The 25,243-nt window shown below is 37.3% G+C and overlaps 1 protein-coding gene and 1 long non-coding RNA gene across 9 annotated transcripts in view; one reads left to right on the plus strand and one right to left on the minus strand.

Moving 5' to 3' along the window:
• MRTFB (myocardin related transcription factor B) overlaps positions 1-9,787 on the minus strand; it is an 88,656-nt gene extending 78,869 nt beyond the window's left edge. For 3 of the 4 annotated variants that reach the window (XM_066977963.1, XM_066977965.1, XM_066977960.1), the window contains exons 1-2: positions 9,649-9,787; positions 7,245-7,289 (exon numbers count right to left, since the gene is read on the minus strand). The gene's annotated coding sequence lies outside the window, so the exon portion shown is untranslated. Of the gene's footprint in view, positions 1-7,244; positions 7,290-9,370; positions 9,526-9,648 lie in introns of those variants that run through there. The other variant, XM_066977961.1, reaches the window with a different exon arrangement.
• Positions 9,773-25,184, plus strand: LOC106041215 (uncharacterized). Of its 5 annotated transcripts, none has more exons than XR_010825187.1 (5): positions 9,773-9,870; positions 12,989-13,140; positions 14,936-15,056; positions 17,069-17,133; positions 17,322-25,184. It is a non-coding gene; the product is annotated as an uncharacterized lncRNA (long non-coding RNA). The 5 variants fall into 5 exon arrangements; XR_010825188.1 differs by lacking the exon at positions 9,773-9,870 and having other exon boundaries at positions 9,884-13,140; positions 17,322-18,928; positions 21,498-25,184; XR_010825185.1 differs by lacking the exon at positions 9,773-9,870 and having other exon boundaries at positions 9,884-13,140.
• The last annotated feature ends 59 nt before the right edge of the window (positions 25,185-25,243 follow it).

The raw sequence follows: 25,243 nt of genomic DNA on the forward strand, positions 1-25,243 counted from the left end.
AATTCAGTAACTGCTTTCCTTCTCAATTCCTCTTCCCGTATTTGCTATTTCTTCTATCCTCCATGTATCACTAAATCAATTCTCATATCACACCTATCTCAGATTCCACTTTACCCATCAAAAGTGCTCTGTGTGTTTCCTGGCTATATCTTTTCTTCTCATGAGCACGTGCCTCAGAGAGAGAGAGATTATCTGGAAACCAACTCTCTTGACTACATCCACGTACTGCTACAGAACTCCATCTTTTGGATTATCTTCTGGCCCCGCTACTGCCCCCAAATATTTAAGAAACTGTCAATTTAGAACTGTGCCTAGGCTCAGAAGTCTCCTTTCAGTTAGTTGATCTGTTTTAGTCTGAAAAAAAGGAAAGAGAATGGTATGTATTGTACAGTGTCTTTTCCATCCTCCATTTCAGATTTCTAGTTTCTCTCCTTATTGTCTATGTTTACTTCTGCTCAAAGCTTCCTCAGGGCAGAAAAAGATGCACTAAGTAGGTTGCTACCATCTGCATTTCAACCCTTCCCAGAGTCGACCTTTCTGTATTTCCCAGTTTTATGCAATGCTTTTATAAGATTAGGCTCATTTTACAGGACCTGGTAAGAGAGCAGTCAAGTGGTTAAGCTGGCAGAACAGAGGAAGGGTGGAACATCTGGCAGAGGAAGGAGGGAGTCATTAACCACTCAACTCGGATCTACCGCAGCCAGAACAGTTTGCCTCACCATGCTGATCTGACTCCGCGAGAAATCAGCCATTACACGCTGTTATTCATAGAAGCAGAGAAAGTTGGTTTAAACTGTCTACAGATGTAGAGTGAATTATTTGAAGCTTGTTTCACCTTGGAAGATTTATAAATCCTGTAGCCATAAGGCTGGTTTACATTTTGCACAAACTGATAGCATTTGCTAAAACCTTAATCTCGCACCAAGTGAAAGAATGGGTACTGCTATACTGACATTGACACAAAGGAGCATTAATATAAATAACCCATACAAATTCAGAAATAAGAAAGACTGTGTAAGCAGCAACTTCTCTTTAATCAAATATTTACTAGAAACAAGGTGACTAGCACCCTCAAACAGGATATTTATTTTTTTCTGCTGTACAGAAACCCCAGATGAAATTGTAGTGTCATACGTTAACCAGAAAACGAGGTTTTCCATTATTCCTATAAATTCACATAATTGTCTGATGTTGTGATTATATTCATTATTTACCTAAACCATAGCCGAACTCCAGAAACATTGGAATTGTTTAAAGAAATAACAGCAAGTCTCAAACAAATAACCCATTACCTGATCAATTTTGCTTTTAGTCCTATTCCTCAGTATTCCATGATAGCAAGTATTGCTGTCACTTTCACCACTTGCAGTTGGTATTTATATCTTACTGCAGGATTCTCAAGAATACATTCATCACTACAAATTCAACTACTACCCTAGAATACAAGCATTAAAACCCACTATTTTACTAAACAAACAAACAAAAACACTTAAAGTGAAGATAAACTTTAAAACAGAGAACTAACATGCAAAGACATTATTGTCAATTTTGCATTCAATGGTGCTGTTGCACAGGAGTATTAAGTCAACGAGCATCTGAATTTGTCTGTCTTCAGAACTGTCTTAATAGGTGTGAACACATTTCCTTCTGTTGTTGGACACAAAGCTATAAAACAAGAGCTGAAGTAAGCGCAAGGATAACTAAGAGTGACAGTGTGTGAACAAGCATATTGCCATTGAAGAAAATTATGGTACAGATTTGAAATAATACAAAATCAGACTTCACTACTCAATGGTGTCAAGAGCTGGTTCAAAAAGACTTCTAAAATTATATTTTCTAATTCACGTGGCATATAAATCTTTAACAAAAATCTTACACTGAATATATTTATGTAGAGGATAGCTATACAAAGAGTACAACTTACATAATGAAAAAAAGCGGAGAATCATTAAGGAATTCCTTTTGGTTACCTGTTTTGAGTTGTATTTCCCACCAATGTGTTTTTGTGACGATATTTTTTAAAGAAGCAGCCCTAAAAATATGCTATAAAAGTATCTCCTACCAAGTAACACGATATCATAATGAATAACCAAATGCTCCAAAATAGCCACAGAGATTTATTAGTCCATTCAAAAACTCCTTAAATAATACACAAATAGTACAGTTCAACTGTAATCAATGTAAAGATCCCATTAATTTCTGTCATTTTAGCATATTTAGCAAGCTCCATTTTCAAAATGCACACATTCCAAGTCCCTTTTCCACTGCATAAGCACCAAATAAATAAAATACAAACACATCCCTTTGCTTTCACATGTACAAAGTTACTTACGTATAAAAAAAAAAAATCAAACCTGCTGAGAATGATGGCTAATTCGCTACATACAAAAATACTTGTAACGCATACCACTTATGCAGATAGCATTTTAAAACACAAAACGAGATTACTGGTGACGTAACACCTCCTTATAGATAACATTTAAGTATAAACACTTACTCAGACCATAATTCACTGCTTAGATTGATGAATATTCGGTGTAAAATTGATCATCTGTACATAAAACTTACTGCATCTATGATACTGTGATGCAAGAACAAATACATCCACCACAATGATATTTATACAGCGATTTCTTTGCTTATGCTAAGGCACAGCTATTATTTTCCTAAAGCTTCACTAGCGTCTGGTCCTAAATCCTGAAAAGCTTGAAGCGTACATTCAACTTTGTGTAATGCATGTAGCATCATAAATGAATGCTTAAAGCTTTTCAGGATTACTTTAACAAAGAATACATTCTCATTTTTTAAAAAAGGGGAACAAAATAAAGGATTGTGCCAGAAATGTAATTAGACAGAATGTCAGTAGCTGGCTTTTTTTTTTTTTTTCTTTTTTTTGCATAGGAAATACTGAGAAACAACAGCCACTTACAGGTATTAAGTGGACTTTAGTGGCATACACCAACTTGAACTCTATTTTCACAAGTTTCTTTGCTTCTGAATTTTTATGAGCTACCTCTCCTTCATTTAAAATAAGGAATGTCTGACAAACTAATGTTAATGTCTCCAGAATTTTTAAATCAAATTTTCAGCAAATGTTTCCTAGCCTTCTAGTAGACTTCTAACATTAGAAACAAAATCTGGAAATGAAAATGCCATTGTCCACAGTTTTCAGGGCTATAATCTAGGGCTGATTACCTTATAAATTCACAGTTTAATAAAGGAAGAAAAACAGGGGTGTTGTCTTTTTTTATTTATTATTTTTTAAATGTTTGGTTCATTTGTGTTACATTCAGTGTGAAGATCAAAAAGGAGCTCAACTATGACTTCTCTCTCATTTTGTTGCTTTTGGCATCTTGCCCAGGTTTAAGCCAGTTTTCAAACATTTAAATAATGACTTTAGCCAAGTACCCAAATATGAAATCTTAAAATACTGAGTCAACGATCACAGAGATTCAGCTTATTGCACAAGTGCATAACTGTTATATTAACATCTGGATTTAATAAAAGTAATCTGAACACTGTTTAATAAATTCTGTAATGTGAATTTGCTTTGGAGATTCAGGATGTGGAAGATTTTTGTGGTAGTAGCTTAGACAGAGCCTCAACAACACTAAAGAGTAGTTTTACAGCAGTTGTCAATCTTTACCACAGAAGAAAAGTTTGAAAAAGCTTTGTTCCAAAGTGAATTATTATGGAATTTAGGCTCTCGAACTTCAGATGATGAATACTGTTTACAAATTGATGCCAGGAAGACGGGTTCACTGTGCTTAGTGCAGCAGAGAATAATTTCATTTAAAGATGCAAACATGAAACGTTCATGGTTGTGATGTGCAAATAGGCTTAATTTCAGTGTTTGATCTTTTTAGGCATGCTGCTAGAAAAGTAGCAGGTAGATTCACTGTAAGAATCAAAGGCTGCAGATACACTAAACCAGAACATGAAGTGGTTTGCCAAATGTAAGCCAACCAACCTTCTCTTCTACAAGTAGCCTGAATGCATCCCAAAACCACGCCTAATCTTCAGATTAAAACAAGTTCCTCCATCTTTAACTGTTTCCAGTTGCTAATTTTTTTTGCCTAACACTACAGTTGCAGGGTGCTGATTTATAAGTATTTGAACTGACTTCAGTTGAGATGTTTTTTCCCCCCAATTTCACCAATACTCTTTCTGGCTCTGCCCTCTGTTTTGCTTCTGGTACTGGCACTCACATACCACTGCCAATTTTGAGGACTAGAATTGCAAAAAAAAATGTATTTTTTTTATTTCTTTTTTTTTTTTTTAGAAACAGGATTTAATTTTCCATCAGATCAGCTACTTCATCTGACCCACTATGTGGCTCTCACTGCATAGAAAAGAGACCAAAAGATCACAGATACAGCAACAGTTGGGCCACTCTTTTTCAGCAGCAACATAAACCTACAAAGTATTGTATTTACTTTGACAGAGAAAGTCGTTGTCATCCTCACCCCCCTTTCCTCATGCTGGATAGGCAACAAATACTGGAAACTTACATGAGTCTTGCCTCAGGGGGTTAAAGCAGCTCAGCATTAAGTTCACCCCTTCAACTACACATGAGCACAATTCCCACCATTGTCAGCAGAATGGTGTACTGGCTGTTCCTACGTACCACCTAAGTCTGTATTTTTGGTTATCATGAGAGATGAATAATACATCTATAATGAATGATTATTAATCAACACAGAACAAGATTTGGCACAACTACAAAATTGAGAGGACTTTTCATATTTACCTTTAGTATGCAGATAAACTGCAAATTACTATACTGTGATTAGAAAGAGACAGTAAGTTAATAAATCCAGCAGTGCAGTTATAGAATATTGAAGTGGACTATGATTATATTTTCATTTTGGCACCTTCCTGTTTACTAAGAACATCATTTATTCATTTCTCATGCTACATTTGCCTTTTTTAATACAACAGTTAAGAGTTTAAAAGTGATTTGACACAATACTGATACAACAGCAACTGAAATACTATTTTTAATTAGTCTGTTTCCTCATTTCTTACTGATTTTAGAGGTGAATGCTTATCACCAAATACAATTAGTCTTTGAAAAACAGTGATTTGTTAACAGTTCAATCTTCCACAATTTTCTTCCAGGTACATGCAATTGAATGATTTCTTCTCCTGTTTCCTCCAAAAGTTTAGACTCCGATCTCATCCATCCCTAACAACTACTTGATCGATTCTCTTGTCACTGTCATATACCCGTACAGTATATAAAAGTCTTACTGGAAAAAACATCATTACTCTTCATACAATACCAAATAATTGTCAGGACTTTTTTTGAACTCTGAGATGGATGTATTAATGTTTTGTAAAGTCAAACACTGACAAATCTGTTCCAAGTACAGTGGAAATTATAAAGTTTAGTTTCCTATAAGCTTATGTTCTCTGTCTTCTAAATATTTATCTGTAACTCCAGTTCCCAGCTGTGCCCCACTTGTGCTATATGGGTAGTCCAGAGTAAATGTATTTTGACCGTCCAGCCAGCTGCTGCCAACCACAGTAAATAACTGCTGAACTCTGTCTGCCTTTCCCTGACGAGGCTGCTGGGGGTTTTCTCTACTAACTTCAACCTGGTGAATATTATTAAGAAATTAGTTGTTTGAGATAATTTTCTCAGAAATGTGATTAAAGCTACTTGTGTAAGACCTGTATAAAAATTACAAGAGAAGGCAATATATAGACAAGGCAGCAGATAGTACAACCCAACTCAAAACCATCTAGAAGCTATCCAAGTCACCTCTTTGGTGCTCTTCAAAGGAACAGTTTTTCAACAGTCTTTCACAAGTGATTAGGTGTAGCACAGAGAAATGACATGTTGAGCATATCTAAGTGCATTATTGGTAGTGTTCACTGCATCTTAAGACTACGGAATAAATATGAGTCGATGAAGTATCTGATAACACTTAAAAACCAGGAAAGTCAAACTTACCCCATTAGTCAGTACGTTTACACATATGGTAAGTCTGCATGAAGGCTGACCACCACACTCTTAGAGCCATGCTTAACAATTCTTACTAAAAATGGAAATTGTCTTTGTTTTTTAAAGTCTGACTGTACATGTGCTTATCTTTACTACATCACACTCCCTAGCCAGGATACTCTGGTGGTAGATTCTGGTCTGTTTCAGTTTGTAAGCAGATTTGCTAGAACACATCAGTGCTCCAGATACATCGTACGTTCTGCATGCATCCAGAAGGTTTTGTACTTCTTGCTCTTCTTCCAGTCTCTGGAGCAGTTCTTAGCCATCAAACTTGTGTGCAGTGTCTGGCTTTTTCAGTAGAGGTGTAGCCAACACTCTGTAACTTCTTAGAAGGGCCTCAGTGGAAGTAATCAAAGAGGCTTTAAGCTTGGTGCTCTGCCTTGGTAATTCTGAAAATAAAACCATCCCTTCCTAGTTCCCCAAAACAAAGCTCTTTCTTCTTCCCATACAAAAAGGTGGGGAGGGAGGGGACAGGATCAGAGTTTTCACCAATTCTGTAGTAGCTGGACATCAGAAGCATGCTGTTTCAAAACTGCAAATATTTAAGTTGATATAACTTACGTCCTTATTTTATGAAGCTACTTGAGCCCCTAGTCTTACCCTAACACTTACTGAAGTACAATTCTAGCAGCAGCCGTTAAACGTTCTTAGTTACTCCCTTTGAGAAATAAGTTTCCTCATCTATAACTGGATGTAATTAATCAAAATGCATCGGTCTGGTGGTACTGTGGAAGTGCTGTACTGTAACGTGTTCTGCTGGTACTAGCCTGAGTCGCTGTAAAATAATTGTTAAAATAAACAAAATGCAGTATTGGCCAAAGTTTCAGTTACCAATATCAAAACTAACATTTAGAAAAAGTCTAACAAAATCTGCAAAGGCTTGCAAGCACGACAGTCCTTTAAAAAAGAGAAAATATGATTTAATCAGCATAAGAGTATTTAAAGCAAAATTCTAAGAGATGATTAAAAAACACTCATACCCAACAACTAAGCAGAAGTATCACAATGATTTGCGTTTAGCTTATATATCATGGGTAATATGTATCCCCAAATTCCTGATTGTATGAGAACATATCTCTTCGAAAACCTTCCCTTTCTGACAGTAGTATAAAACCAGCATAATTTAAAGTGATACACTGCTCATTAAAAAAATAGCAGCTACATCATAGTTTCGTTAAATAAAAAAAACCAACACAACTTAAAAGTTTTAATAGGTTTAAGATATAGCACTTACCTTGTATTTTTATCCTCCTTTTATAGTGTCTGTTTCAACACATTTCTGGTCAATGGGAAAGTAAAGATAAGAAAAACAAAAGTTACAAAAAACGTCACAAAGGTTCTTTATTTTAAAAATTACATATGGTATTTTGGCTAGGAAACTAATACATTAATACAAGTTGTTCTTTCTTAGCTTTTGCACTTTTGACGTTGAAGTATCTTCTTGGGTTAAAAACCCTGAAGGTAAACTGATTTCAATATGCTCTAGACTCATTCTTTAGCACCTTTCACATTACTGCCCAAACTAACACACTAATTTTGTCTTTCTAGTTACCTCTGGCAAGAATAACAGTGCTAGAGGTGCATTACCCACCCCTTTTAACTCAAGTGCAGTACAAAAGACAAGTTCTAGCTCCTTCAAGTCCTACTTGCATAATCCCTTACAGTTGGAATGTCTCCACACTTGAAAGTTTAAATGCTCTTTGTATCTAATCACTTGAACTTCATTTACTAACAGAAATATATTTTAGTTACGTCTAGATTCCAATATGAAGGAACCTTTATGAAGAAAAAGGAAACTGTTCACAAAGTTTGTCTTTTTGCTATGACAACACAAACGTATTTCCTCAATCATCAATCCTTAATTTATTTGTACATTTTAGAATATGTCTGTACATTTTAGAATATGTCTGTACATAGATGATCTTAGAGGTCTTTTCCAACCTGAATGACTCTGATTCTTTACACACACATGATTATGCCAGCAGAAACCTACTGCGTACTAAATTTAGGAAAGTTCAAAAATCACAGTTGCCTTTAGAGTTGGCATTTATTAAACGCCGTTTCATACAACATTAATGAGTTCTTCCAATTTTGGCTTTGATCCCATAGGTATCAAAATATCCCAGACAACTCAACCTCGCAGAGTGGTTCTTGTTCTGAGAGATGAGTCCTATAGATAGGGTTTTACTTCTTGTAAAGGTTTGCATGCCCAAAGGCTGAAGCTGATGTTATAGTTTCTATATGTATCAATGACAGAGGTTACAACACATAAAAAAACATACATGCCAGAGGAAGAGGTTAAAAGACGAATACCAAAATGGACTACAGGAGGAAATGGTCTAATACTAAGAGGTATCCCATTTTCCTTCCAATAATTAATTATTCAATAATCAAAATGTCATTTTATTTTTTAAAAAGCAAACACTACCAACTATATTCCATATCCAACAACACATTAATCCATAATATCATCGTGAATTATCTATGTTGATTTCTAGGCTGACAAGCAATGACTTATGTATATAAACATTAAATTTGGCTGAATATCTGTGTATTAACCTCCACCTTTAGAGCTTTTTAAAAAAAAAATTCAGCAGAATCCCACAACTTAAAAATGGTAAATATTTTTACATGATTTTCATGTTACTGTGTAACTGCTCCTAAAAATTCACCAAGTCCAGTCTTCTACTTTTCTCCAAATATATTTAAGTTGTGAAAGTTGCCCTGTGCTTCCAGTAACATACTATGGATTTTCAGCTTCCATGTGTTTTTATTTTCTTAAAAAACAGTGTGATTACCAGACAGCACTGATAACGTCAAGTTTTAAACACAAGTTATACCACCAAATCATAATTAGCCCCAACTAATTACATGGGAAAGAAAACTTCAGGAAGGAACTAGATAACATGTCAAACGTTAAGAAAATAACTTCATGAAATGCCAGCTGTGCCTTTGAGAGCTCTAAAACACCAATTAATTCAAAACCTGGGCATTCTTCCACCACAAGGCAAAAGAAGTGGCGTGAAGAAGGGGTGTAATCACCTTCCCATAAAGGTGAACTTTAGAACACAGCAGGCTCACAGCACAGTCAGTCAGTCTCGATCTTTTAGACGCTGACAGTGAAGTTATGCGCTGTTTGTCAAATATGCACAAAAAGATGATTTTATAACATTTACTTCCCAATTTAACAAATTGTTCACTTTAAGTCCTGTAGGTTTTTGCGCTGCAGTCGCAGAAGCCCCAGTAGCACCTCTCTGTACTCGGACACAGCACCAACCCCAGGGGCAGAATAAAGGCAGATGTTTATGGCACCCAAGACACACACAGGTACGCTGCTCCCTCCCTCCTGCAGAGCCTCACCCCACTCCTTTCCGTCCGTGCCCGTACAGCTGCTGCAGGCAGCTTCCCCTCCAGAGCGACGAGCACACACCCGCCTCCCTCCCGACCCACCGAGCGCCCGCCCCAGCTCGGAGCACCATCGGGCGGTGCAGGCCGAGCCCCACCGCCTGAGGCAGAAGCGAGGCGCCCACGGCAGCCTGCTCCCCGCCGGGCCAGGCCGACCCGGGCCCAGCCCTGCCCGCAGCCCGCAGGCCCCGCGCCCACCCCCCGCCCCGCCGGCCCCCGTCAGCCCCGCTCACCCCCGCTCGCCGCCGCGGCCATGTCCTCTCGCGAGCTCTGCGGCCGAGACCGCCCTCGGGCACGCGCCTCGGCCGTTGGCCCGCGGGCGGGGAGGGCGGCGGGCGCGCGCGCGTCGGGGTTGCGCGGCCGCCTCACGCGTGGGGAGGGAGGGGGCGGCGAGTGCCCGGATGGTGCAACTCAGCCCCTCCCCCACCCGCGCGCGGGGCTGCCCCGGCGCTGAGGTGAGAGGGGGGTGGAGGCGCGGAGGGGACGGCGCTTGGGCATTTAAAGAGTTGTTTGGGTTGTTTAGCGGGCTGTGAAGTGGTATTACTTCTATTCCTTTTGAAATAGGATACGTATCTTTTACCTTCCTCTACATTACACTTAGCTAATCAGATTTTAACCAGTTTCAGAAACAACCTAAGAAGACCAATGACCCAGATACTGAGCAGTGAGCTGTGTGCAGATCTCGTTAAAACCTGTGATTTACTCCAGATTTATTTGTGCCACACTTTGAGTAAAATAGTTCAGATGTGTGGCCGCTGTTAGAAGCAGCGCTGCAAACAACTTCAGCTAAGTACTCAATGTGTCGCATTTAATAAATTAAGGTTCCAAAGCAATTACGGTGAAATTCAACAAAATCAATTTGTATCTCAAATTGCATATTTCTAAGAAAATGGGGAAAAGGCTGTATAATGGCATGGAGGTTAAGATCTTACTTCTGCTTTGCCATTATGCTATTTGGAGATGATCCTAAAACTTCTAAAACAGAGAAAATGATAAAAGGCATTATTTCAGTGAGTGTCCATTGTGCCCAAATGTTACCATCGCACACTGAGAGAAATGACAGGCTGAACTCGGGGCTGGTTATAACATCCAACCAAACAGCTAAGCTATCGTTGTTAACAGAAACAGCACAAAGAGTAGCAGAGGTGGTGTGCCTAACAGAGAAGTAGGAAGACTTGCAGTTAAAAAAACTCCAGTTCCTTTAGTTCAAGGCCTTTTTCCATGAAATGATGCTTTTAATTTGGTCAGAAATTTGTAATGATAAGGGAAAGACATTTACAAACTGACATTTATTCAACAATATTTGCATTTTAACACAAACCAGGGATTCAGCTGAACATGGCTACATCTCTATCTCTAACATTTAGTTTCTATGGACAAATCAAGGAGGCTTCGTCAAGTCATCCCAACGACCATGCCTAGAACATGTACATCATCCTTCAAAATGACTAAATATTCAAATCTATTTTTTTTCACAGTTTTGGAGTAAAAACTTGCTCTAGGGAGTTCTAGGAAAACTTATAATTAAACAACAATTAAAAAATCCCCACCTACATATTCAACAGTGCACACAAAACCTACAGCAATAGAGGAAACTGATGTATTTATGTTATAGTAAAGAAGTTTGGCTGGAACTGGTACTGAAGATGAGTTTAATGCACAAAGGTATCTCCTGAGGGTATTTGGACTTTTTTTAAAAAACCGAGTTGCACTAGACAGTGCATGAAAAGGAAAATGCATTTAAACAAGCAAATAAGTACTTGAAAACAATTTCTGACTTATAATTGCTCCCTGGAAATGTCCAACACAACACAATAGCTCTGCTCTTTGAGCACCACCTTTCCTGTCTTAGGCATGAACTTTTACAAAACTTCCTTCTGTCTGCAGAAAAGTTCAACCACAGAACTCAGCACTTGCCTCCAAGAATAACAGTGAGCCCCTTATGCCCTTACTTGCAATACTTGTAAATAGAGGTGGAACAATTTGAACAGGTAGAGTAATGATGTTGAAAGGAAAGGTGGGCCTACTTTCTCACTGCTGCTGGTTTTGAGTTCTCCTGGTATAAACTGCTAAACACAAAAAGCAGACAAATTATACAATGTCAGTATTTCAAAATCCAAAATATTGCATAAATTCAATATTTGTTATGATTTATAACAAGTATTTATTTCAACGTGAGATTGTAAGCTGTATATTTTAGAGGATAGCATTTAAAGAAAAAATGCAAAAAAAATTCAGAAACTATATATGCTTTTTAGTTCTAGTACAAGCATTATGTAAAGAATTTTTTCTAGAAATGTAGACACTGATCAGTTTTATTAATGAGAGAAAATTCATTAAAGCACACCATAAACATATTCTGTAATTAATGTTAAATTAGCACAAAATTACCAAATTCACTCCTACAGTTTTATATAATTTTACACATTTCAAAATCATATCAAACACAATCTGTGCTAGTACAATTATCAGCATATTTGTCTGAGGTGTGCCTGTAAAAACCTTACATGCAGTGTGGTGCTCAGAGTGATGTCTTTTCCAAAAGCTTCCCAGCAGTTCTTTTCTCAAGCATACCAGACAGGAGCGGTTTTATTATGGGTCTTTCAGGCAAGAAATCCATATATGAGTTGATACAGAGAAGAAGCATATTCAGTTGTCCAGAAATATTAAGGATGTCTTGTTGTCATTCCTCATCTAAATATGAACGTGGAATTCCACTGCTGCCAATACAGTAACCAGTGCATCTGATTGACTAATTATAAATAATAACTTCCTACTGCTGTTTATTGAAACACATGGTCTTACATGTATCCAGCAGGTCTTCAATTATATTTTTCTGTATCTGACATATAAGTATTTTTTAAATATATAGAAGAATCACATCGGCTTTCTGGGAAGGAAATTCATGTGTACCACTCAATAAAACCACATTCTGAGTAATCTCTAGCAAGGAGTTTTTAAAAATATTAGTGTACATTTTCAAGTAATGTTTTTTTTTTTTCCTTCAGGCATTGTGATGTTCATTTGTAACATCCTTCTCAAGAAAGCACTTGAAGCCTGCATCTCCTAACACAAATAACTCAAGTACTTGGTTTAAAACATAGCCAAATTTATGCTGCTTTAGAGACAAGCTTTATTCATGGGTTACCTTGCCAACCACAATTAGCACCCACTCAGATGAAGTGTATCATACAGCTACACCTCTTTACAAACAGAAATGCCATACAAATGAATTATGCTAACCATAAAAATAGTTTTCTTATTTTTTCTCATCATAAGAGTATCTTGAAGCTGTTAGGACTTCTTTAAATGCTGTTGCAGAATGTGTTGGAAATATACCTCCACTGAAGCACTGGAAACAATATATCCATATCCATAAAATCAATTTCTGCATGTACCATGAAAATCTATGCATTTCAGAGTATTTCTGTAAATCTGTCTTTACCCAGGAGCACCACTGAACCACAGCATTTTTATTTTTTTCTGCTCAGGTTTCAGTTAGTACATAGGGTTTGAGATCTTGAATGGTTATTGAATGATTAACTGTAAGGAGTTTAAATTATGTGTTATTAGAATCCATCAGATGAGAAAAACATTTTATAATACTTCTTCATTGCTGCAAGCATTTTTGTCAGAAAGTAAGTCCAGTTTCTCCAGCATGTCTACAGAGCATACTCAGTCCTCAAAGGAAGACCACTGAAGCCCAAGAGTAGTTCAAATACAAGGTATGTCTGCAGAAACTGCTTGGTAGGAAATTTTGATTGTGTCCAAGCTAGAAGGAAACTTTCTGGTCACATTGCAGATGTAGTTACCTTATTTTCACTTTCCAGAGAAATAAATCCACATTTCTTTGGCTAGGTCTTTAAGGGGCAGATAATAACTCTGTCTTCTGTCACTCTCAAATGAATAGTAATTATTATATTCCAAAATATTCCTTAAAGGCCTGAGATCAAGATAAGAATGAAAAAAAATAGTGCATACATTAGTACAGGATATAGTTTAGAGGAGTTAGTGGAGCTCTTGTAAGAGGTCTAATGCTTTTATGAGTAATTTGAAATAATTGAGGGGAAAGTGGATAAGCTGACTTGTTGATACAGCGTGTTTGGATTTGAATAAGCTTTTAACACTTTTATTACAAAGGCTGTAACAAAAAGTAAGCATAGTTAAAAATGGATGGTTCTCACAGAAAGTCCAACAGCTCCTGAGTGCACCAGGACACAAAGGACAGGGGTGTTTCTGTGACGTGTCCTACCGTGGCTGCTCTCAGAGGGAGGACACTAGTCCAGGTGTACGTCTGGTCCAAGCTGCAGCAGTAGCGCTTATTTCTGTATGATAAGGAGACTGAAAGAGAAAAAGACAGTATTTGTCAGCAGAATAGTTAAGAGTGAAGCAAAGGAAACCCCCAGCAGATAACTGGTTAAATTAGTAAGCAGAAGTTGGCTGTTAATGCCTGAGGTTGTAGCATTAACACAGCAGTTACAGATATTAATTATGAATTTAAATTCTGTATTTTCATTTGTTTGAAGGTTGAATGTTAGTGATACTAAACATTAAAAGCTTCCGCATGTCTCTTTTCTCCAGATAACAGCAAGCAAAACAACCAGCACGAGAACCTTCACTAAATAGTTTTGTTTCTGGAAAAATGAAAATATTTATAACCTTTTGAAATTCAAAGTTAAAAGTAGAAATATATGCAACTACAAGAAATATGATATGAATAGTCATCTTAAGCTTTTTCTTAACATATGAAAAATACTGAGGTCTGCGTGTTGCATGCCTTTAGCAGTAATAGTAATGCACAGGTTGTTGTGACAGTGTTTTCTTTAAGAAGCAGTTGTTGTCATTGATTATAAGCAAGTTGCCTAAACTTTTCCTGTAGCTAGCTTTTTCTGTAGGCGTGTGTTTATGGTTTGAATTAGTACCGTACACAGTTATATCTTCTTTTTTTTGAACTGAGTTTTTGATTTGCTATATAAATGGGATGTTATATGGTATCTCCTAAAAAGCAGAAACCAGGAATCAAGTATGGCTCAACAAAAATGGTTTGTTACAATGTGCCAGCTGTCCGTGTAGTCTGAATACAGTTTATCCAGATCTTCCCACTCTTTCCTTTCCTCTAATCCTATTCATAGCTTCCTTGTTTCATAATTTCTTCCTACGCAGTATATGAATCCCCTATATCATCCCATTGTGCCTGTGTTACGCTTTTCTACCTGTTTTTCCTCTTGTGTGGGTGCAGCCCCACCTCTGAACACATGCATATTCCATGTCTGCCACCTCATGCCTCTTCTCTCCTCCACTGCCTCTTCCTTTGAGCAACAGGAAGCATGCCAGAGCCCCCTGTTCTTTCATGTCCCAGCCCTAGTCCTGCAGATTCGTAGAAGTTTGAAGCGTGCAGGGATGAGACTGGAGTTGCCTACCCATAGGCTGCAGTTATTGTTGCCTGCTTCTTGTCCTTTTACTTACAGCTGCTGGGAAAGAATGGATAAATAAAACATTCTCTGCTTCTCTTTCCTCCAGGTGTACCAAAAAAGAGGGAGGCAGGCACTGCTGACTGTCACTGCTGTAAAAAATTTGGCGTGGGACATATCCTTGCTCTGTAGGTGTGAAGCATAGACCCACAGCTATTCCCAGGAAGCAGGTGACTATAAATGCCCAGGTTGTTAAAGTGATCTTGCACCTTATGAAATATCTGAAAGGTTATATGAAACCAAAAGCTTCTTCAGCAGGCAATACTCCGTACCCTAAATAGCAATGGCCTGGTCAGTGGCAGAACAATGCAGTTGCTCGGAATGTGGAGGGGTGGCTGCGCTCTGTCTGGGCACAACTGTTGCTTCTGTAAGTGCTGAAGCATCTGAAGGAGCACAAAAAGATGTAGACAGATGTGTGCGGTGTCAGGACAGCAGTGGTATGAGAAGTGGTTGTTAGCTGTGTGGCTCGAAAGGCTGCTGCAGTTAGCTGACGAGACTTAGGGAGCTTTCTGGGCATCCCTTGGGGAAATGATTTTCTATGGAGCTAAGGATGGATTCTGTGTTTCTGTGGTGGAATCTCCATTAAGTCTTCTTGCCAATGGGGAAAAAAAGAAGTTCTAATGAAATTACTTATTTATTGGTCTTCAGTAAAGGGTCTACCAAGAATTAGTATTATTGCATTTTGATTATTAGCATCTTGGTGCCAGTTTAGCTGACCTTGCAAGAGCCTCCTGCCCTTGAAAGATCCTGAACTCTTTGTCAATTGCTTCTCTTGGTCTTTGAGAATTAGGATTTCTGAAATGCTTGGTTGTGCACCAAAGCATTTGAGGAGAGCATATTTTAGGGGGGATGTTTGTTATTCAGTTTTGGAACACTGGCAGCCAGCTGTTTATGTCTAAATGAGAGAGAGAATTCCTCACACAAAGAGGTAGTTAATTTAATTTTCATTTTTGTCAGAATGCCCAGAGCATTGAATGGGGTCTGATCATTGGAACAACATCCTTAATACAGATTGGAAGAATTATTACAATTAGTTCACCACCACCACAAGAAAAAATCTGGGATCTTTTTAGTGCAAATTGAAACTGATGATGAAAATACAGAATCAACCATATGATCCTCTTGCCTTTTGTTTGATGTGAGTTCAGTTTCTCATGTAAAGCTCTGGTTTGAGATGCAAAAAGCACTTCCTATTGTCCTATTGTACACAGGATATGAAAGCTCTGCTCATTCCTCATTGGAGACTGGAGAGTTCATGGTCTACTTGTCCCAAGCAGTAATTAAGACCTTTTCCCAAGGGATGCAAATATCTCAGTGCCATCTTATTTCGTTATAGAGCATTTTGAAATAGAGTTATAATGAGAGCTTGGCAAAAGAACAGTTTAAAATGTAAAAATAGCAAAATGTGCGGAGGCTGCTGTTCATTTTGTAAGTCAGAGCTTGTGACTAAGGAATGCTGCTTAGCAACAAAGGGGGAAAATCTGAAGGTGATCACATCATCTTGCACTCCCTGAAAATTAATTATTCATGTTCATCCTACCTTTCCGGCACCATCCTTTGCATGTCCCTGTTCTGCTTGCTCCTTGTGATTAGAACGATGTGACAGGTGGAGTGGTGTAACCCAGCCTTATCGTCACCAATGCTCATGCTGAGGCAGCTGTGATACAGCCCGAGAGTGCTGGCTCAGGCTCCTCTTCTTCTCTGTCCCATGCTGCTGCATGTGTGTCCTTATCCTCATGGACCAAGACATAAATAGGTCCTAAGGAGGATGGAGACCACAGACTGCAGCTTCTATAGATGGCTGTTCTATGAAGCACACACTTCGTCTCAACCAGGAGCACTCAGCACCCCTTGCTATAACTCCTCCTCTGCAGCTTCTCACACCTCCTTTTGGACACCAAAGTCCAAACACTTTGGCTTCATGTGTCTTTTTGTGGGACTTCAAAGAGCACAAGGTTGCTTTTGTTTCTGGGTTTGATTTTCTTTAGGAAATTATTTGGACCCCAGGTCAAAAAAAATATTTTAGAAACATTGCCAATTAATTACTCTCTGATTTGGGCATTTGGGAAGCTGTAAAGTTCCCCTTTGATTCACTTGCCACAGCCATCATTCAGCATGCACAGAGTGGAAGGCATAAATAGAGTGTTATAATTTGGCTAGTGTTTGATTTTTTAATCTGCAGATGCTTTCTGTGTGAATCAAGACTTACATTGCCCGTGCCATTAATCACTTTGCCAGGCTTAGAATGTAAGTACCTCATACCCGAGTGAAGAATTCATTCTTCATATTCGAATCATTCAATTCAAATACTTTAAAGGGATGCTTGTACTGGGGAATTAACAGAGATTTACTGGGGTGAACTTCAATTTTAAATTGTAGTTTTGACACAATGTAGCATAGGAGTTTTTTTTTTTTTTAATTTACATTTTTCTTAGTTTCTTTTTAGCCCTAAAACAAGGCTCAAGTGGACAAGTGGTATATGGTGTTGTCAGCTGTTCATGATCTACTATTGGTTCAGTAGAGGAAGGAACCCCACGCTCTTGTCTTGGAGATCATATAGGTCCATCTTAAGAGTTTTAGACCACCTTGACATATTGCTTACTGGGAACTAAGGTGGATTTATAACTGTAAAATCTGGGGTACTCTTGACAGGAAGGTAGTCTGATGTACCAGTGCATTTACAAAGTGATATAGTGGTACTATTTTTGGCTCCTAAAAAATTACAATACAATAACTGCTAAATAATGACTTTTTTTTTTGTGGTTACTTATATATTAATTCTCCAATGTCCTAATTAGTTAGTAAAAGTAAAGGTGGACTAGATCGCGAGTTACAATTTACGCTTTTGCAAATTTCAGGTTTCTGTCATTACCAGAAACTATTAGTTTAGGTGAAGAAATCTTATAAAAATACAAAAAAAATGCTGCCTGTAAAAACGTTCAAAAGGCTTTGCTACATAGTTCTTCTGGTGGTTGTATGTTTTTCACAACCATACTCAATCTAAAGTCAGCAGTTAGCTCACTGGTTCCATGTGAGCATTTTTATTATGAAATGAAAAACAATTTGTTAGGCTTTTAGGCTTCAGGTGTGCCCTACCAAAAGCACAAAGCCATTGCTCCTCCAGCTCTAATGACCCATAAGAGCTAATAGTAAGCACCTTCCTAGTGTAAAATGTGATTCAGAGAGATGTGATCACGAAATATTAGATCACGAGTGCAGGAAGCATAAGTTTTTCAAATACAGAGTGATAAAGCAAAAGTGGTAAAGTAAGAAGAGGGGATAGGACACATCTTCTCTGCTAAAAGAGAGAGGTAGACTCTCTCCTGTGTTGCATGACCATTTCTTCCCCATGTTTTCCCTTTTTCCTTTGCTAATGTTAAATAAAGAGTTCTCATTGCTATTTCAGTCTATTTTATGCAGTACTTATAAGATGCCTTGATCTTCTAGTTGGCATCTGCACATGTGAAGAAAAAAGCCATTATATACCTGACTGCTAATTTGAGTTTCCAAATTGAAGATTTGGATGTTTTGAAGACACAGTTGAAAATGAGGCATTATTTACTGAAATCCCAGTGTCAGCTTTGAAAATTAAGCTTATGATGAAATAAGATGTTTCAAAATTGAAGCACTGACTGCATTCTCCTTCTTCTCTAGGCCAAACATATGTTCGTAATCCTTTGTACTTATTATTTCTTAACACACAATAACAAATTGAGTCCACACAAGCTTTTTAGATAAATGAAAACATTTCATAACTGATTTGGCCTTGATCCTGTTTTGGAATCTGCTGGTTTAAGCAGAGGAACCCTAACAATAAGGGCCAAGTTAATTACAGTTGCTAAGAACTGTAGATTTTCTAGGTCTGAGCTGGATATCACCTGCCAGTCTGAATTTCTCTGTAGTGTTTGAAACTGATGCCTTGAACAAGGGCTGGAACTGCTGCTGTCATAGCTGAACAGTAACTTCTGGGCTCCTGACTCCGCACCACTACTTAATACCTGTTCGTCCTCTCTACGGGGTACGGTTAGAGACTACCCAGAAGGTAAGAAGAGGCTGACTGGAAAGGTTTTCCCATTGAGCTAGCAGTACCACAGCTAGCTGCCACACTGGAGGTGGCAGAATGTTTCTTTTGTGGCTGAGGCTCGCTCAAGGTGAATTGATGCAGAAGTGCTAGGAATCAAGAGAAATTCTTCAGTGTATGCTAGTCAAAGGAATATTAAGACTTTTACCTGAAAGTGGTAATAAATAACTGTATCTCAGAATTGAAGAAGCATAAAGAAGGATACAAAAATGAGACTAATAAGGTATGAACTGACCTACGAGTCAGTTTGTAATTTCAGTTTCATGCTTCATCATAGACTTGCTTTATCAACTTTGGCATATCCCTTTGCCTTTAGTTCTTCTGGCTCCCTGTTTGTCAGACAAAATAAATGCATCACCAAGTGCACGACAGAATTAAGTTCTTTATTTTATTATCTATCAAACACGCACAATACTCTCCTCATGAGAGTCTGTTTGGTATTTGATTACAATTTCTGTTCTTTCAGCCCCAAAAGGGTCAGGTTACAGACCTTCACACAGTCATTAAAAAGACCATTACTGTATTCATATAAGAAATCACCAGCAAGCCTGTCCCATTACTGTGCCTGAATTACTGAACTTGATATGCTACTTTTTACCTTGTCTATGCATTATTGCACAGACCAAGACAGTGAGGACCCATGTATACTTCTGATACATTTGAAGAAACAAAGCAAAAGAGCAAAACCAGGATTTTCTTATCAAGCCTTTAACACCTATTACAGCTAGAGTTAAAAAAATAATATACCTGTTTAAATCTTTCTAAAATCTGTATTTTTTTCTGAGATAAAATTTGCAGTTAATTTATTAGTTTAAATCATTACTCAAGGTAAACAAGATCTGCACAATACCTTGGAAAAAAATGTGATGATAGTCTTCCCTGATTGACTGAGAATACTTGGAAGCCTCCCCTGCCCCATTAGAATCCTTAATTGTTTTTTGATTTAAGTGTTTAACAATTTTTACATTCAGTAAACACTCCAACCCCCACTTAAGAGCATGAATGCTTTGTTCTTGAAATATTGTGCTGTTCATAAGCTTGCATTTAGATAAGAGGCTGTTCATCTTCAGACAACAAAACCATTAAAACAGGATAGAAGATAGCTCTGATTTGCAGCAACTATCCTAGCTGACTGTTCTGGGAATGATCTTCAGAATTACCTCATTATTTATTCTTGGTGCAGTCCACCAATTAAACAAACAGTTTTATATATAGAAACAGGGATGGGCTTAGCTTACTTTTTCAGGGTCATTTTCAGAGACAGACACTGAAGATGTGCAGGCTCGTATTACCCAACATAGCAGACACTCTGTGTGTGTGTGTGCATGTGCAAATGCACATGTATGTAGTTACACGCTACTGGAAAAGTTGATAACGAAGGAAGGAAAGTCAGAGATTCCCAATGGATGTGAGTTGAAACTCCTCTGTCAGGGGTAGCACGTTATTCAAAGCACCAGAAATATGGCAGGGATACCTAAGAAGCTGCTGGAGGCAAGGAAGAAAAAATTAATCATATTTTAGTGGTAGTAAATCTTTGTGGAAGATTAAGATCACAATTTGATCATTCAAACCTTCCCATCAAGTAAATACAAGTCAAAAAAGAAAATAGTGATTTTGGACTTGTCAGGGGGTGATGCACAATATAACACCTTCTATTATTGAAAAATAAATAATAGTTTACTGTAATGGCTAAAGGAAATATAATACAGCAGATTTATTGCTGCAGTTCAGGGCATTGGTTGAAATATTTTCACTTTCTGAAAGACTCTTTATAGACAGCATCTCATGCATCAAGATTTGCAGTAGAACATGCCTCAAATGTTTCTAGGTGTTTTTTGTATTTGGCATGAGTTCCTTGAAGGATCTCTCAATTTTTGCTGTTTTGGTGTAGCTGAACATGATCTGAACGTTTACATGTCCATTAGGAGCATCTCTTGTCTCCGACTAGTAGTCATAGCACAATACTTTCAGACTGCAAGAATAATAAATGCAGTATAACATTCTGTAAGTTACAAAAAAAGTGGATCGACAGACTTCAGAATGCGTATGCTTTAGCAGTTAGACTCACATAACAGTTTAACAGAAACATACAGTGAATTTTGAAGTCTGTAGTTTTTTCCAACTCTGAACATCTGCAGATTTTAAAGATGAAGCAAGAACAAAGCGTACGTTGGCAATCAGAAGAGCCAGGTAGGGGGATTTGGTGGAAGAAAATTTAAATGGAAGTAGGAGACGTAGTCAGCGTTAATATTCTTAGCTGTTGCAGATCTCCAAAGTCCTGATACAAATGATTATGCATGGAATACAAGTTATTGCAGGCTCTGAATATTTGACAATTATATTACTGTAATTTGTTAAAAGGGTCATGTGATATAAATGCCACAAGAAAATTTGCAACTTCTTCTATTTACGCTTAAGATTCTAAGAATTTTGCTGCAGCTAAAGTTTCATTATTTCTAGGGTTAAGAATATTTTATACTATCAACTGATTATAATTTTATAATTGTATCTATATTTGGTCTGTTTTTAGTTCATTTCCAAAAAATTATATCCAAAACACAAAGATTACATCTTGCAAGAACTGCCAAGAGGTTGCTCTGTGTTTTCTCTACATGTCAGTTTTCCAAGCGTGACATGCCTCGAGTCTGAGACCAACATGGAAATGAAGCGCAATATATTTCTGATATAAGCCCTTTGATGTTCAGAACTGGACAAGGCTCCAGTGCAGCCAGTCTTAAAAAGAGCTCAGTGTTACTTCTGCTCAGTACACATCACAAACTGCAGCAGTACAGTAGCAGCATTGCTGAAAGGCAAACAAGTGGACAACAATACAGTTAGGGTAAAAGAACAACAACAACAAAAAAACATAGGAAAAGCCTATGAAAGGTAGAAGTTGAATGGAGAACCTGAGAATAATGCAAACACAGCAATCATAAGAAAAAAGTTTCAAAGAAGCCATAAAGCCAGTTTCTGTGTGTTTCTGTGGACAACGTGCAATTGTTGCTGAAGAGAGATTACAGACCTGTTTCACAGAATCTACTCTGGAAATTTCTGTTCTTGCTAATCCAATTATGTGTTATTCCAGCATATATGTGTGAGCTTTCTGAGTACAGGCTTATGGAATTTGAATTCAATTAACTAGTTATTGAAGGGAAGGTGGAGCAGTTGGGAACAGTGATTTTAAAATAAAACTTAGGAATTTATACTATATTTACAATATATATTTGTACTTATTCTGAAAAATTTACCATTAAAAAGTACACATTTTATTCTGGCATTCCAAAAAGTCCTCCTGTAAGGCTCCTATCTAAAAAACTTTGATTAGTATTCCCTGTTGGGGTTGCTAACTTAGTCATTTCTGAAATCTAGTTCAGAACCAAGTAATTTCTTTGAACCTAGTTCATGAAATGTAATCACCTTTTTATTTACAGAGGGAAGCTTTTGCAAACAGAACTGGTAAATGCCATCTAAAAACCAGTATCTATTTAACCATAATTTAATATTCCAGGGAATACTGTTTTATAGCAGTTGTGGATTAAGATCATTTTGCCATGCTCTAAAAATCACACTAGGATTAGTACACGTGCAGGCCCATTTTGATGTATTGCAGCAACGTCTTCTGTTTAGACAACAAATCACCATAGCAGTGCAGTAGCCCTGGTTACACTCACTAAGTTCTGTAAAACTAAAGAACTCGTCCCTTAGGCAACCGTTGGCTAGCCAAGCTATTGAAAATTTCTTCCAGGTTTTCAAGACAGTGCTGCTGAGAACATCTCTTGCAGAGAAGATTGTAAAGAACAGATCAAAAAAGTAAAGTAAAAATGGCTATCCTACTTACATTGAAATATCTGGGAGATGAACTCTTAACATTTTGTACTCAAAATAAGAGGCACTGAAGCTTTAAAACATACTTGAGTATTTCCGTGTACAACCTTATCAAAACATTTAGTCACGTACATTCTCTCTCTCTCTGGCTTTTTTTACAAATGGAGTAACTTTTTTTCCCCTTCAGACTCTACTAGCTGATTTCAAGGATAAAAGGGAAGTTAATGGTTCTAGAGTTTGTTTTCTAGAGAATTCTCCTAGTCCCTTTTTATTTAGTGTCTGTTTTTCTGAGCTTTCCAATGTATACGTAAAATTAGCTGCATCATGTTAGTAGGGAAAAGAGCTAAGAGTTTGTTTATATTCAGTAATTAGGCTTCTGCTTCCCTTGAAGAGGCTGAAGAGAAGCTAAAGCTAAGGAACAAACTTCAAATCACAATGTTTCATCTATTGAAGCTAAAGAGAGAACTGTGGCTCTGAATTATCACTCCACTACATTCTGGGTCAAATTTCAACGTGACTGTGTCTGAACATGATTTTTAATGGCCAGTGGAGGGAGGCAGGAAGGTTTAATATTTGCTAATAGAGTATCTTTAAAAGTTTTTGCTATTTTTCTGTGCCACGTGTCTGGCAACCTTTCAAATTTATACTTTAGAACTTACATCTTGATTTAAAATAAACAGACCAAACCAACTACAGATTACAAGAGATTTACCTAACAATTACACACTACTAGTCTCACCAAACTTACTGTTAGCAGTTAAGTCATTTTTAACCGATAAACATTAAGAGAGATTCTTTATATTTAATTCTTCCCACATATCTTGTAGATGAGGGATATTATTTCTCATGCTAACTTTAGAACAAGCTAGAAAATAACAGAAAGGAGAAACATGACTGGCAAATGCATTCATCATTTATGGATTATTCTTGACTAGGTTGCTAGCCAACCATGGAACAGAATATTTAGAAATACTATTCAAGAATAGAAGTTTTGGAGAGGATGACTTAAAGAAAAAAAACTGTAAGGAAAAAGTGTATACAATCAAAGTTATGAACAATTACTGCATATATTGCCAGTGATTATATTTTCAAGTTAAGAAGGTAGATCAGTCAAGTAGATGTTAAGGACTTTATATCAAAACCAACAACAACAAACAATGGGTTTATGCTTGTGTTGATTCTGCAAACATCCAGGATTCTTGCTATTATATCCAGAAAGAGTAAATGTGATATAATTACAAAGTATTACGAAATCCTGTAGCAATAATTTGATTTTTTTCAGATTATAACCCTACTTGCATTTCTTAAAACCGCATACTGTAGAAAACAGATCAACTGAATATTAATTTAATTTAGACTGTCTTTGTGTAAGAGCTAAAGAGAACTTCTTCCTAAAATAGCACTTATAAAAGGATTGTAAACCTTGGTAGCACCCAGCTTATGGAGCCTGAAATAAAAGCTGTCAATTGGTTAAGCAATGCATGACAAGTTTCTTTAACAATCCTCTGTTATGTTTCTTTATGCTGTTTGGCACAACAAAAATGTATTCATTCAGTAACTTTTATGGCAGCTTTTGGATTCTATTCTGCAGTCACAGAAGTGGAATTCTGGATGACTGAGGAAAGTTTCAGAGACAGATGTTTTCATTTTTACAAATTATTTGTGGTTTTGCTGTCACTCTGCAAATGAGAAAGCCTCACAATCATAAAAATACTTGCATTCAAGCTTTTGCACTTCTTTTAGGAGTCGCTGCTTTTCCACAGTATGGCTGTATGTTTTATAAGCAGTGTGGATTTCTCTGCAGCTGGCTTATATTTAACTTTTGCAAACATAAATTTGAAAGCAATTAATGTTCATGCAGAAAAAGTCATTTTGAAGATAAAGTTTGTTTTGGTTAGGGAACTGCTCAGACAACAGGGCAAGCAAAAGGCCTTCTTGGCAGTTGTAGCTAGAAACTGCAAGTGTCACCACTACTGGAAATAGTATCCAGATAACCAGATAACTTAAACATATGAACTACAACACAACCTATCCTGTGCAAAACAATGTTTGCCAATATAAGCTGCATTTGTTCCAAAAAGAGATTTTGTTTTTATTGTTACTCTACAAGAAACATTAAGCAAGCAAAGCCTAGGAGAAAGCTCAGAAACAAGCAGCTTGCTAACTTACTTCCAAATGGTGCATAAAACACCCCAGTTTCATGTATTAAGTGTCTATTTGTTTTTAGATAGCACAAACTTCGAGTCAAGCAATGACAACATATGCGCAATTTCTTTACTTTTGATGAAAGCAAGCTAAAGAACACTGTAAGGCCAGGGAAGACATCATATGGATTTTCATCATTTACCCAAAATACTTCGTTGTGTCTGCATACAGGTGAAGTGTGACTCGGTGGTTTGGTTATTTCAGCATTAAGGGGTTTCACAACACAACGTATCTCCCCCATCTGTT

This window comes from Anser cygnoides, chromosome 15, assembly GCF_040182565.1.
Source record: "Anser cygnoides isolate HZ-2024a breed goose chromosome 15, Taihu_goose_T2T_genome, whole genome shotgun sequence".
NCBI lineage: Eukaryota > Metazoa > Chordata > Aves > Anseriformes > Anatidae > Anser > Anser cygnoides.